Source organism: Tachypleus tridentatus, chromosome 3 (genome assembly GCF_004210375.1).
Source record: "Tachypleus tridentatus isolate NWPU-2018 chromosome 3, ASM421037v1, whole genome shotgun sequence".
Taxonomy (NCBI): Eukaryota; Metazoa; Arthropoda; class Merostomata; order Xiphosura; family Limulidae; genus Tachypleus; species Tachypleus tridentatus.
This window is the reverse complement of record NC_134827.1, coordinates 66,864,120-66,880,165: the sequence shown is the minus strand read 5'-3', so window position 1 is coordinate 66,880,165 and position 16,046 is coordinate 66,864,120. Positions and strand designations below refer to the sequence as shown.

Here is a 16,046-nt window from a genome sequence, read left to right as displayed (position 1 = left end):
TTGACTGTGTTTACCACTCTGTTTTGAGCAAGTTCTAATTCATACTTGCTCATAAATATGCATACGTAATGTTCCAATAACAATTCTAGTGTATAATAAACTAGATGATGGAAATGATGGAAAATGCTTACATAGATTTCTACATGGACAAGCCTGAATTAAACTTACATAAGGTGCCACAGCCTCTAACATAGTCCTCTCGGGTCCTTTTCCAAACATGCTGGGGTGACAGGACCCTTCCAACCTTAAAGGAAACATATTCATTATGATATTTGGCTGGTGGTCTCCATGTCACTGCCAACCAATAGGTTCATGAAATAAATGCAGGAAAAATAAACCAAATAAAATGCAGTTTCTGGTTGTTGTTTTTTTTGTGTGTGTAATAAAAAACCCAAAAAACAGATAGATGGATTTATCAACATTTTTTTATGTGAATTGTATGTACACAATATATTCAGATGTAAACAACAGAAATGTGATAATTTAGTGGCTTGAAAACTATTTTACAGCTTCTGAAGAATATGTGAAAATCTAATTTCAAAAACAGTCAGGAAACAGCATGTCCTTGACTTCTATTTACTGAAACACTTAATCATAATACAATGGTATACACAATTACATTACCTTTACCACAGAACAACTGCCACACAAAACACAAAAGGTTCATTTAATTTTTATGAAGGTTCTTTACATCACTCAATTACGTTTGTTGGTTTCTTTGAGAAGGCTCTGAATCAATAAACTGTTTAATAAAATGAGGAGGCTGCCATGATCCTTGTAATGGCAATGTGATTGGTAAAATGAGGAGCACACTGTGATGCAACTCAATCAGTGGCAGTTATATTGGTTAAGTATCTTTTAGGCCACAAAGGGGTTTGAAAGATAACCATAGGTGGTAAGAAACTTCTGCTATTTTCCATCTAATTTGTGGCCATTTCGTAGAGATTTTAACAAAAAAAATACTGAAGTTCTTTGAATTGCTAATTTGAATGAAATTACAATGTTCACGTGACATATTGTCTAAAGCTGTCAAGAAAGGTGGAGTACAAACAAAAATCCTGTGATCCTATTATGTTGATGTTTATACGCAAAGGGTAAAAAACAAATATAATTTGTAATAGCACAATAAATAGAAAATATGACTCTTTGTTACATTCTAGCCAGCCTTATATTAAGCAAATAATCAAATCATTATAAATTAATATAGTAGTCTTTAAGAAAAATATTTCCATTGTTATATAATTATATATATACATAAATGCACTAAAAATATTAACAAAAACCATATTGTTTAAATTTCAGGATCCTTTCTTCATTTTGTAACTGCTACATTGTAGTAAATGTTATAATAATGTGATCAGAGTAATTTTTTTCTTCCCTGAGTGTAAACAAATCTCTACATGATAGAGAAAATATCTACTGTTTTTAAGTCTGAATAGCTGAATAGCTGTATTGTACAATACAGTACAAACATGAACATACCAACCAAGAACAATCATACTGCTCATTAACTAAACATAAACAGGCCTGTAAATTTAAACTTCATAAAAGTTGTTTTGGTTTTAACAATTCAGCTATTCAGACTTAAAAACAGTAGTTATTTTCTCTATCATGTAGATATTTGTTTACAAATCAGGGAAGAAAAAAATTACTTTGATCACATTATTATAACATTTACTACAACGAACATTTTTCATTATTATGTTTGTTAACAAAAATACAAACAAATTGAAGATAAGGGAAGAACACTGATGTCAAAAGAATATGCATGCTCATTCATCTTGATTTTTCTTTAAATCTACATTTTTCATGTTGTGATTGTTGTTTGTCTTGCATCTGGAGCAATTTGTTTCATTTACCAGCAGTAATCATCCTGCTGATGTTTCATATTCCCTGATACCTTCTCTCTCTCTCCATTTTCCTGATATGTTGATAAAACCTTTCCATATGTTTAAGGTTGAAAACAATTTGCCATCACTTCTACTGGCATCAGGGTCAGAATCAGATGGTATGAAGAATATTTGGTGGAATAAGTACAGGAACATCAGACTCATGAGCAGCAGATCTTATGGCAGATTGCAGGTTTGGATAAGAAATTTCCTTTTCATTTCTAGTGTTACAACATTACATATTACATGAGCAGAAATAGCTGTCACCTTTGTAGTTTCAAGGTTCACAACACTGTTGGAACTCTGAAAAGTTGACTTTTTATTACCTTTTGTCTTCAACACAAATAGTACAAACTTTGTCTGGACCCCATGATTTGTCTTGGTCCCCAAGTTTAATTATATATGCTTTTTTGACAGATTCTGTAATGTGTTGGCTAAGTTATTTTACAACAAATTTACCACAAATAACAGAGTATGTTTACTTCATCTATACAACCTCTTACTGCCATAATGACAAATTACAATGAAAAGAAAAAAAAATAATATCAAAGTGCATGCAAAACAAATATTATTCAGAAATGACACATCACGTGACTTGTTACCCATTTATATGCTAGTGTATTTCTCATTGGTTCTAGAAGAATTGATATGAGTCTCCTATTGAGACTCCTCTAAATAAATCCATTGCCAAATGGTTATCAACATTTTAAGCATAACAAAATGTGACCTGATTCTTTCATGTGATGTTTTGTGAAAAATTTGTACATTAGGAAGAAAAGCAGTTATCACTTTTGGATTCATTGTACAGGAATCACTATAGAACATGTGAACATTTCATGACAATAAAAACCATCATACGCCTGTGTTATTGACAGTTACATTGCTGGCCAGCTAAATAATGCACAACAAAACATGAGAATATCTGAAAAGCAGTGCACTAAAGTGAATACAGAAAATATAACTATCTGCAAAAACATACTTGCTTAAGGCTTTAGCCAAGATGATGATAGCAGTTTCTGGAGGTGGAAGAGAAGAATGCCCTGGAGTGCCATTAACTGTAAGCTTTACATTTAAGGATCCCTTTTCTGTTATTCCAACCCTACATAATCACATAATTAAAAACAAAACTGACATGCATCATGTATTATTGCATAGCTGTTTTTGTACAGTTGTACAATACTGAACACAACAAATGCAGTAACATTTAGGACACACTGAAATAATGTTTCCAGCAGCAGGTTAGTCTTAATTACTTAGTGTAATATATTTTGGCTGCAGATATTAAAATAGGATAGTTTATACTATTTGGGGAATTATTTACAGTACCTATTTTGGAAGAGGATACAGAGTCATTTGAAAAAGTTTAGAAGAGAGGACTAGGACAATATCAGGAATGGGTGAATTATCAGATGAAGATAAGTAGAGATCTCTTACCTTATCATCATCTCAAAAAAAAAAAAAATTTGTAGGTATATTGGAAATTTTCAAAATTATTAGTGGAAATGATAATAAATATATTTGATGTTGAGTTCAAATGGCAGTATAAAAAATTATAAATTTAATATACAAAAGTTGGAGGCAATTTATTTCTCCAATAAGGTAGTAATTTTAGATCAAATTGCCAATTACATTTGTTGAAATTTAACTTTATAGGAGTTTAACAAGAGTTAGTAAATATTTGTGAATCACGGCTGTATTTAGTGATTAGCTTTCTCTTTGTTGAGGAAGATTAATATCTAATATTGCTTTTCTTTATCCCATCACCTCTAACAGTGGAATCACTAAGTTTATACTTGTATATAATATTATGTAGTACTCATTTAACATTAAGATATTACTAACACTTCAACATTTTCACTTAGCAATCATAAGTACACTAAAAACTGTTTATATTCAATCTATAATTTGATTCAGTAGTAAAAAGTATTTACATTGCAACTGGCACATGGACTCCTAAAATGGCTCCACTAATTACCATCATACCTTCATCAAGAACATACTCCAGTTGAACACCACATTTTGCAGGGCTTTTGAAATGTGTGCTGCTCCATTCACACCAGTGACCTACAGATGAGTCACAATATATGAAACTGAAAAGTACAGTTACAGGTAATTCTGCCCCAATCATTTTCAGTACATAAATATAGATACAGATAAAAATATTCATCCATTTCAAATATCACTTAACATGGTGGTTTAGTATAAGTAACGTTCTGAACAAAGCTCATGTTGCACACCTGTCAGTAACTGGATTACATTGCCAAACTACAAATCAACATGTGGTAGTGGTGCCATGACTTCAAACTGTAAAAGTGATGTAGCTTGCATGGATATCCTTTATATTTATTCAATGATATTTTTAATAAAGTACAGTAAAATGCATGATAAATTTTTGCAATTAATTACAAGATGGCCAAGAAAACAAAATATTCATTTTTCCTTGCTTTTTTCAATGAAATGTTATTTATAGGCTTTCTAAAAACAAGAAGAATCCAAGTTATTAACACTTTGTACATCTAGACTTAACATTCAACATGTGTTTTTTATTCAAATATCAATTTTATTAAACTCTTTCAGTGTACAAATTTTCTACCTTTGTGGACACACTAATAATACAAATGCCATAAAATATGAAACTTAAATTTAAGTAAAACATTTTGAATAATTAATATACATCTTTCTACTCAGTTCAGTATTACCCTACTGCTGCAGCTAGAAAAGTTTGATTTGTGTAAACCTTATACATGAACATACACACAGTTACATTTAGAGTTGTATTCAGTAACTTTTATCTTACAAGACTATTTTCTGTCCATTTTTCATGCTCAGAAATAAATAAATTGTAATCTCAGATCTTTAACTCAGAAGATAAATGCAAAATACCTTCATTAGCAAAGGCTGGTTGCTCATCCCTTTTACAAAAGTAATGCAGAGGCATTCAAAAAACCAGAGGTATAAATTAAATAACAATGTATTCTATACAAAGACCCCTACATTGTTTGCTTTGCGTGCACACACGTGTGTTTTTCTCATAGTAAAGCCATATCAGGCTATCTGCTGCATCCACAGAGCAGAATCAAATCCCTGATTTTAGCACTGTAAATCCCAACAGGTGACTTGTTTGCTTTGCATACTATTATGTTACCTAAATAGTCCATCACAATACATAAATACAATCTTATACTTTTATGTACTTCTACACTCCATATACAGTGTACAGAGGTTATAACAACATTGATGTGTATACTTTGGAATTATTACTCTTTAAACATAAAACTTAGCTGCAAGTCACTGAAGGAGTAACAACATGACACACCTCTTCATCATGGCCAAATGCAATATAGAAAGATCTTTTAGGTTGATATCCTTTTTCTAGAAGAAACTCCAAAGCTTCCAAAATTCCCTGTAAGAAAAGTTTCATACTTTTATAAATACAAGTACTGTTCTAAAACAAACATGAATGATGAAATTGAATAGTTTGAAAAGACAAAACAAAAAGTTAATTATTCTTATTTTAAAAAAATCTTCCTTTATAACACCTTAAAAAAAACTGCAAAAGATTATAATTATTTTAGAAAATTCTCCCTTATTGGACAAGAAGATAAACTAGTTTATAAAACATGTCCTTAATCAAACAAGACAACTGCTTTGGCACTGACTGCAGCAACTTCTTAGCATCAGTTTCTTTAACATATATTCAAATAATTCATTTTAATGTCTGTGAAAATAGTAATACTGTTTAGATGTGAAATAACACAATAACGTAATGTTTAGGGACAACAAAGTGCCTGTTGATCCTTCTTGGCTGTCTCATCCTCCAAGTCAAATAAACTATTAAATACAGATTACACTTATAATTCGAATTATGATAACCCACATGCATAATCTTGCAATTATAATTCAAACCCATTCGACATTTATTTGCCCAATTCACTAAATTATCTAAATCCTTTTGTAAAGCAGCAGTATCCTCTTCACAGTCACCAACACCCAAGTCCTTGATATCATCTGCAAATTTAAGTAATTTATTAACCATTTCTTCACCTATGTCATTAACTTAAAATAAAAAGAGCAATGGTCCTAAGAATGAGCTTGGAGGTACACAACATGCAACATTAATCCAGTTTGAATGAACTCTGTTTATAACAATCCTCTGCTTTCTTCCACCAAACCACTCTGCTCTTCAATTAGTTAACTCATCCCCAAAAAGATTAATTTCTTTAAAAGCCTTTTATGTGGCACTTTGTCAATTACTTTCTGAAAATCCAGATACACCAAATCTACACCCTTACCTTCATCTATATAAGTTGTAACATTTTCAAAGAATGTCAAGAGATTCATAAGGCAAGATTTTCTCTTAATGAAGCCATGTTAACAGTCTGATAAAATTCTAAACTTTGTTAAAAGACTTTGCAAAGTATCTTTTATGAGAATTTCTAAAACTTTTCCCACAACTGATCTATGACTAATAGATCTATAATTACTGGGACAGCTTCTGTTATGTCCTTTGAAGACAGGAGTAACATCGGTTAATTTGCAATCTGTTGGTACATAGCCACTATTCAAAACCTTACAAAAAAAAAACTGTGACAAGTGGCTCACATACCCAATCCTTGACCACCTTTATAAAAATATTATCTAGCCCTGGAGCCTTACCATTCTTTAAACTCTCCAATTTTATTTTAACATGCTCAGAATTTATGCAATTGTCTTATTCAACTTTGTTTCCATCCATCAATTGCTCAAGAAGTAAAAACTGAAGAAAAAGCAGGATTTAATAACCCAGTCTTTTCATACTCATCAGATACAAGCCTTCCTTTACCATCCCTCAATGGTCCTATCCCCATCTTAACATTTTGTTTATCCCTAATGTACTTAAAAATCCTTACTGTTAATTTTTAAGTTTTTCAGTCAAACGTTTTTTAATACATGTTCTTGAATGTCCTAATTTTCTGTTTGACTAACTTTCTTGATCTTCTGTAATACCAGTCAGTTTACTTGCTTAATTTTTCTAATGCTTTTCTTTAATTGTATTGCTTATACCCTTTGCATGCCAACCTGATTTTATTATTTGCACATACCCTTTTCTTTCTGTAAGGAATATATTTATTTTGAATGTAGAAAAATCTTCTACATTTGCTCAGTGTTTCCAAATAATGCAACTGCCCAATTCACTACAGATAATTCTTGTTGCATCCCTTCAAAATTTGATTTTTTGAAATTTGGAATCAAAATATCATTATTCCTGATATGCAGCAAAAATATTGCACCTAATACAGTGATGATCACTTGTACCTAGGTGTTCCCCAGTTTCCATCTTTAACTGTTTCTCTATTAGAACTTAATAAATCTGAAACAGCATTATTTCTAATAGGTTCATTAACCGATTGAAGAAATCCATCTTGAACAGTTTCCATAAACTTTCTCCTTCATGGTTTGGCTCTAGCATTTCCAAATCATTATGTCTGAAATAAAAAAAAAATACCCATAATCATGACTTCATTAACAAACAAAATCTTAATCTCACTATAAAGTTTTTCACTAATTTCATTAGTTTCATCTGGTGGTCTCTAACAAATTCATACCAAAAGCTTTATCCCTTGATATCTACTAAAAGAAACCCGAATGGGTTCAATCTCCTTGCTATTATCCTTAACATTTCCAATTTCAACAAGATGTAACTCTCACTTTTTATATAAAGCCATTCCTACACCTCCCTTAAATAACACATAACTTGTATTTTGATGAAACTTCTATCATCAAAATCTTCTACATTTAACCATGTTTCAGTTATTCCCATTACATCAAAATTCTTCATTCCTACTAATTCTCTAAAGTCGTCTACTTTATTTCTTATAAGTGACAGTTAATCTTATTCTAATAACTATTTTTATACTGATTTCCTATGCTAAAACATTTCAATATGTTTTATTCAGCTTATCTTTCCCCTCACCAAAATCTAGTCCTAGTTTAAACATTCCATTACAACCAAGTTAATAATCCTTGCAAATATGCCAAACCCTTTCATACTTAATCCAAAATGTTTCCTCCTCCCACCAAAAGATCCCACAATTCCAACCAGCTAACCTGCTAATCCTTACATGCAATTCATTTATATTTATCTAAAGTTGTGTATATTATATACAGATTTACATAAACAAACCTGCAAATCAGTTGTATTTAGAACAAACAGCAAGGAAACAAAGTTTCAATAAGTCCCACCTAAATATGGAGCTGTATTATTAAAAACTTTATAATGTATCCACAATGCAGATTGATTTCTTAACAGGTACAATGACACGTCCATTGGAAAAGAAACAAAAACATAGTCAACTATTTCACAGCCTTATAACATTTATTTCACCTGAAATGAAGTTCACTATTTCACAGCTTAATGCAATTTACTTCACCTGAAAATCAGGCTAAGTATTTCATACATAAAAGCTAGCAGACAAAGCTCTACCTAATGAGTATTATAGTTATATTAGTAACTTGGTGGAATGTAGTTCAACTTTACATTATGGCTGCAAGATTCTCCCTGAAAAATTTAAATCAGTAGCATTAAAATAAACTATAGTACTTACCAAGTATATTAACAGTATTCCCAATTTGTTTCAAATGTGAATTGGGCAAGTGTGGTTAGTCTGTTGTATAACAAATATCATCATAAGTTTAAAAAAAAAAAAAAAGGAAGGCTATTAACAACATGACTTATCTTTGGAATACAAGCTAGCTTATAGTCTCTTCAGAAGTTATTTCCCCAACAAATACACTACTGAAAATACAAGTAAAACAATATCATCACCATCTGACATTCTTACCATTACAATATGTTTAGCATCTGTTGTCCCTCTGCCATATACATAGGTTTTATTGACCACCCTACCATCAAACGGAGGTACTTCCCAGAGACTGGAATCTACAGGAACCACATCCAAATGTCCAGCTAGCAAATATGGTTTCAGTGAAGAATTGGTTCCCTTGACAGTGTACAACAAACTCAGCTCATTGATAACTTCTCTGTTAATATAAGGAGTAGAGTGGATCAGAGGAAAACCTAGAGAAAAATAATTTTTTACTTCCATCAGTTCAAACTTAGGTAATATAAATAGTTTTAATATTTATTCAACCATAAGATTAGCATTTTGAAACTTGAGTAAAAAGGCTAATCCAGCTAGTGAACTATGAACTTTAAAGGATCGTATGTGTGTCTTTATGTATAGAAACTCAAATGGACAAACTTGCTATCACTACATACACAAAAAGAAACCACAGTGATCACTGGCATAACTAGGAAATATTTGTTACTCAGTCATAAATATAAGCACCTCTAAGTTAGAAAAATTTCTACTTTTTTGATAGCAATAAACAATGTCCTATGTACTTTGATTTATTTAGTACATACTATATGGAAGTGTATTACAGCTCTCAAATTATTAAATTTTAAACAAATTTCAAGAGATTTACAGAAACTGAATGACAACCTCAATGAGATGTCTAAGGTCATAGGTCATGGTAAGCATAGTTTAAACCAATTATTTAGTTCAGAGAGAGACAAAGCCCTTACAGAAGTTATTGCTGCTGTAATTCAGAAGTTTAAGAAGGAAATTAATCATTTTCTTAAAAATAAAGGGGGGGTTAAATTATTATTTATTTAACTGGTAGATGTGTAAAGAACAAATGATCTCTTGTCATCTGTATGTTAAGTTAAAATGGCATTTTAACTATTTCAAATTCAACATACTTCATTAAATAAACTATTCCATAGGATGCACCTCTCGGAGATTCTTTTATGCAAATCCAGACATGAGCTTCTAATAATTATATTTTTAATTTAATATTTAATTCACCATTTCCAACTATATCACTCCATTTCAAACCCCCAACTTTGACTGCATGGAAAACAAACAAGTCCTTAGCTCTTCTTAGATCATAAGAATATCAAAATATAAAGAACCTGAAAAGTTTCACTTCTTTCTGTAAAATATAATATATTATTTTGTTTTATTGCAAATTCTGAGTAGTCACTTAAGTAACTTGCTTTCAAAATATTATGAAGATGATGCAAAAGCTTTTACATATTCTAGATATAAAGTTCTGCATTTCATTTTCCTCGCAACTACATATTTTTTTTATTTTTTGTATGATGTAGAATTTATGTACTTGGTGAATGACATTGCACAAAAACTAAACAGTATTCTTTAAATATATGTGTATAAATTTGTGGGTTATTAAAATATTCCTCAATGTACTTTGAAAAGCTAAATTATAAAACTTGAGTTATAAATCTTTTATATCCTGAAAACTTTTGTCAAACAATTATTTTATTACTTTAAAAGACTGTGTAGTTTTAGATGTGATGTCGCCTTCAGTGCTAAACAATTATAGTACATGTGTACAGTATCAAATAGTGTAATATTACAGTTTATAAATTTTCATGCAAGTTAACACTAACTGGTTTAAAAATAAAATAAGTGTACTCATTTCATAAAAATATTAAATCCAGAAATGTCAATCAGTATATGATACACTATATACTATAGTAGTACTAGTAGCTCCCAAATTCTTTTTACTGATGACACCCATGCTCCCACATGGTCTAGTTGTTTGTTAAAAGTTTTTATGTTCTTATTCTTTATTCGGTGAAACAGTAGCAACATACCTAGCAATTTGCTGTGACATATTAATGTGTCGCGATAGTTTGGAAACCGCTGCACTAGAGTTCAGAAGACTTACTTTTCCTTATAAATTCTCCAAATTTCTTCAATTCTTCCCTTTCATACTGTCGCGCAGACCAAGAAATAGTTCTAAATCGAATTGTTTCTGCTAATTTTAATGAAAGTCCTCTTGTCTCACTGATAAAATCAGCATCCATACTTGTACATTTTGAAGGAGTATGCGGTTTTTCAATTAAAACAGCTCTTAAAATAATGGTTCCTAGTGCTATTAAAAATATTAACACTAATGCCAATCCAACAGGTCGTGCACGAAGATGCATTTTAAAATTTGCACTTACACTATTGCTTTCAGAACTATGCTAAATTATCCTTTTTTCGATATAAGCAGGTGCGTCCTACTAAGTTATTACCATTCCTGAAAAAGATTTTTACATAGCGAGATAAAACACTTTCACAGCTACGATCGCACATGACAAAACATGCGCCCCTCTGGTATCAAATGAAGAAAATATTTTTTAATTGGAGCAACAACTTTGAATAGACAGAGAAATAGGTAAGGGAATAACACGTGAATTGCGCATAAATCAATATGAAGTGAAACTTTTTGTTGTATTAAGAGCTTCTCCTCAGTACAAAAAAAAGTGATACAATAGTTTTAAAAACCATGTATGTGCCGGTTATTTTTCCACTTTTTTATTTTATTCTTGAGTTTCCTCAGGTTTTTTAATAACAGAAAAATTTGAGCTCCTGTAGCATAGACCATTATTAAGTCATTGGTGTTACTTTTTTTTTTCTAGCACAAAGCTTTACAGTGGGCTGTCTTCGCTCTATCCGTCACGGGAAATCGAATCCTAGATTTAAGCGTCGTAAATATCTAAACTTTCCATTGATCCACTGGATAGTAACATTCAATGATAAGTAAGTTCAATAATATTGTTATACTTATCTATAATAATAAAAGGCCGTGTTTGTGTGACCGCTATAACTCCAAGAAGAAAGGATCTAGAAACCTGAAATTTTGCAAGCAAACTAAGTGCATCCTAAAAGCATGTAACTGGGTATTGTTACTTATTCGCATGTGTGCAAGCACACAAACACACGTGCGTGTCTGTTTGTGATTTATATTCATAATATAAGGAACCTCTTTTATCTTGGAGAAATAATAATAACCAGATGCACCACTCTCAAGGTCCATTTAGTAGGGATGCAAAATTTCAGGTTTCTAGGTTCTTTCTTCTTGAGACTATGGTGGTCACATGCTTGTAGACATACTTTTATATCATTATAAACTAGAGAAAGAACCAGGCTTAGCTCGGACTATTACGTTGATGTATTCTAGTTGACTATGTCAGTGCGTGCGTTCTGAACCAAGTTTAACACAGGTGTATAACTTACACACTCTTATTGCTAAGCGACATGACATAAAAGTCATTGTTAGAATGCAAAATCGCACTGACTTTTCTGTATATTACAAGTTGTTATACAAGGAACCACTTGTTTTCTATTTGGTTTTTCACTTGCTTACACATACGCGCACCCACACGTGGATAAGTAATAATATCCAGATGCATACCCTCACAGTGCACTTAGTACGGGTGTAAAATTTTAGGCTTCTAGGTTCTTTCCTCTTGGAGCTATGGCAGTCACACAGACACGATGTTTTACTATTATAAATGTCGAATTATATAATTACTATTTGAGGGATTGATGGAAAATGCATTAACTAAGAAATCAGCCCTAAAATTTTACTAATACTTTATAAGAGACTATATTGGGGTAGTTTATGTTATGTTGTCGCATTATTAATCCATCATTCATCATTTTCCCTACCCCTCCCCTGTTCTGAGAATGAAAACTCCATTAAATGAATGAACCTTGTTCCGCAAGATGTAAGGGGGAAAAAAAAAACTTGGATAGAAGATAAAAAAATAATTTGATATTTTTACTTAGACATGTCAATTTCATCTTTGTTATTTTTATCCAAATTATGGTTCTCCATTGTTCTCTATTTCTCAGATCTGAACCAACTATTTTAATTCAAGATTTTACTCTCCATTTCCGTATTTTAACTTCATGAGCCAAATGAGTATTTGCCTATCTTTCGCTCTTCCTTCGATTTTACCCATTACAATCTCTGTCAATCCTCACCTAGATTTAAAAGTACTCATCATTTGTTACCTGTGTATTTCCACAGTTGTCTTTTTCTGTTTCAATGTTCCAATCCATACATCTTCCCTAGTCTCCACTGTGTAGCTGGTCGTCAATATTCGTTTACAACGAGCGAATCCAATTATAGTTTCGTTTCAGCCAACAAATTCTAGGTTTAAACTCTGTATAGAATAAGATATAGTATACACAACATTTAGTTCTTTAATATTTGTTTGACATTTCTTCTGAGAAATTCTTTGAGATCGAAGAATGCTGTTTTTGTCACTCCTATAATTTGTTTTATCTCTTTCTCACAATTTCATAACTACTGATATTCCTTCCTAAATACGTAAACTCCTATACAAGTTCCATTTATTTACCTTTATTTAAATGCATATCCTGGAAACTTTCTTAGATCGTAAAATTCCACTGTTTTAATTTTGTTAAAATTTTTTCTCAATCCATAGTCTCAGTTTACTCACACACACAAACTGTCAAGCAGCCAATGAATTTCTTCAGTTTTATCCAGAATTCTTGTATTGACAGCATACTTAGTATTTCAGATTCTATTTTCATTATCCTCGATCTTTTCTCCACCAGCAAATATACCTTTCATCAACTACTTTGTATACAAATATAATATCAGTGCCAGCACACATCCTCGTCAGAAGTAGAGCTGAAAAGTGAGCGGTGTTTTATTCGTTACGTCATTTTTCTTAGAAAACTAAACTACCTACTTCATCCCTATTAAATATATTCTGCAAAAGGTATCCAACTGTTTTGGAAAACGTTTGAAAAACCGCTTAACATAGAGACGCAAGGTTTGTTACATGTGCAAGTATGCTGTTTAAAGTAATTATTATTTTTACAACATAAAACCACCAAAGCTATACAAATGTATGAATATAGAAGTTGATTCTTCAAGGCTGTTCTCGTATACTTAACCTTAAAAAAAGTGAATATTTAAACTTTTATTAGTGCTAGTCTCCACTACTGCCAATGACAACTTTTGCCATAAGCCAACCACCCTTTAAGAAAAACCCAAACTGTATTAACTGGAACTCAATTTTTTTTTCTTCAAGATCTCAAACTTTCATTTTGTTTTCATTCAAATCCAACACACAGAAATCAGAGGCTATTATTTTATCAATATCTCAGATAATTCTGTAAACTTCAATATCATTTTTGACCACTCTTAATAACAGCAAATGTTTTTAAAGAAATACATGTATGAAGTAACCCTTCTATCTCCAGAATACACCTATTCTGAATACTTTCCTCACACAGTAGTGTAGGAAGAAGTTGCAAAGTAGCTGTGCTTGGCTAGACATGCCAATTTTATAAGGAGAGATTGTAAGTACAAGAAACTGCTTTTAGCAGCTTACGTGCGACCAAACACAGCTCAATCTAGGGTTGTCTGGAAATATAATTTCCCAAAAAATAACAAATTACAACTGCAATAAGAGTCAAATATTTAAATATTTAAATATTAAATATGTGACATAGCCTGGCATGGCCGAGCGCGTAAGGCGTGCGACTCGTAATCCGAGGGTCGTGCCCGCGTCGCGCTAAACATGCTCGCCCTCCCAGCCGTGGGGGTGTATAATTTGACGGTCAATCCCACTATTCGTTGGTAAAAGAGTAGCCCAAGAGTTAGCGGTGGGTGGTGATGACTAGCTGCCTTCCCTCTAGTCTTACACTCCAAAATTAAGGACGGCTAGCACAGATAGCCCTCGAGTAGCTTTGTGCGAAATTCCAAAACAACAACAACAACCTTATGTGACTTGTAACTTCTGTTTAATTATACAGTATAGACTGTACTTATTAACAACAAATTCGAACCTAAACACTATGATGTACAAGTATTTATTAAGACTTGAGCATAGTTATTGCACTTTTGTCTTCATTTTTCCTATTCCTAAATATATCAAATACTTCAATGTGTTCCAGTAAATTACATTGTTTTAAAGCCCTAGTTTATTACTTTTCCTTTTACTAAAATAATTACTTTTTGCTGGTTATTAAAATTATTACATACATATGCCCTAGCAATAAGCAATATAAACTTAGGTAGGTACATAGGTACAACTAGTCTGTAATAAACCTTATGAAAAAAATATGTAACTGGCCTTCTTTCCACCAAATAATTTAAAACAATCAGCCCAAAGAAAAGAAAACATTACAGCTTACAAATACAGTCAAAATTTTGACATATTACAATTTATATTAATTTAAAACATTTTGGACTGTGAATATAATTTATACATACTAAGGTTACATTTACTAAGTGTAAAACTGTTCACATTAGTAGTAATACAGTAACACTAAAACAATTTAGTACATTATGTCAAACCTTTGTTGTTTTTACCTGTGGAAATATCTATATCATACACTGAAATTATCAATTTTTCTCGTGTCATTACACTTGTCTCTGAGAGCAACACAGCTGTATTGATTAGATCCAATAGCAATTTCAAACTCTCAGCCTTCCTCCGAAGCAAAAATTATGTACAAACGCATTAATCCACAAGGTTTTCCACCCCATTACACTTCTCTTCCCCCTTTCAAATTCTAATACAAAACAAGACACTTGTGCATTAATTTAAGTGTATTTATGACCAAATCCTCGATCACTCTGCTACATATTCGTTGAAGATAATATAAAAGAGTGAAAAAAATAATAAAATTATAAAGATTCAGCTATCCACTATCAATTAACTTATTACATCATAATTTAGATTCCTATTATTTATATCTTAATATATCGCCAATAATAATAATAATTCTGTTCACTACAACGTCTAATGTGTCTGTCATATTCAAGTCTTTTATATTTAACATAAACACCTAAATTAAACATTCTTAAACAGACTGCTTATTGACCGTAGAAAGATATAATTATTGAAAATATTTGGTTTGATTTGTTTTGAATTTTGCGCAAAGCTACATAAGGGTTGTCTGCGCTAGCCGTCCTTAATTTAGAAGTGTAACACTAGAGAGAAGGCAGCTAGTCATCACCACCCACCACTAACTCTTGGGCTGCCCTTTTACCAACGAATAGAAAATAAAGCACTAAAGTCAGCTTGTGTGGGTAGGGAACAAAACTTTATCAGAAATATACAGCGTTTCAACAAGCTGATGTCATGTACCTGATGATAATAGTGGGAAAATGTATTTACAGAATGTAAAATTACGACTTGCAAGTTGATTTTTCTACAAAGGAAAATAATGCTTGTTGGAGCTGGGCTCTCTTGCGACAGAATATTAACGGCACAGTTAAAAAGAGATGAACTATTAAAGTTTTGATTTCAGAAAACTATGTAGAGACTAC

At 31.7% G+C, this 16,046-nt stretch overlaps 1 pseudogene across 1 annotated transcript; it reads right to left on the bottom strand.

The window, feature by feature from the left end:
* Positions 1-33: 33 nt before the first annotated feature.
* On the bottom strand, positions 34-11,049 carry LOC143247029 (N-fatty-acyl-amino acid synthase/hydrolase PM20D1-like; annotated as a pseudogene). Its single transcript, XR_013026317.1, has 6 exons — positions 10,626-11,049; positions 8,711-8,946; positions 5,206-5,292; positions 3,821-3,953; positions 2,869-2,988; positions 34-244 (listed from the first exon to the last, which is right to left on the bottom strand). The product of XR_013026317.1 is annotated as an N-fatty-acyl-amino acid synthase/hydrolase PM20D1-like (transcript).
* Positions 11,050-16,046: the final 4,997 nt, after the last annotated feature.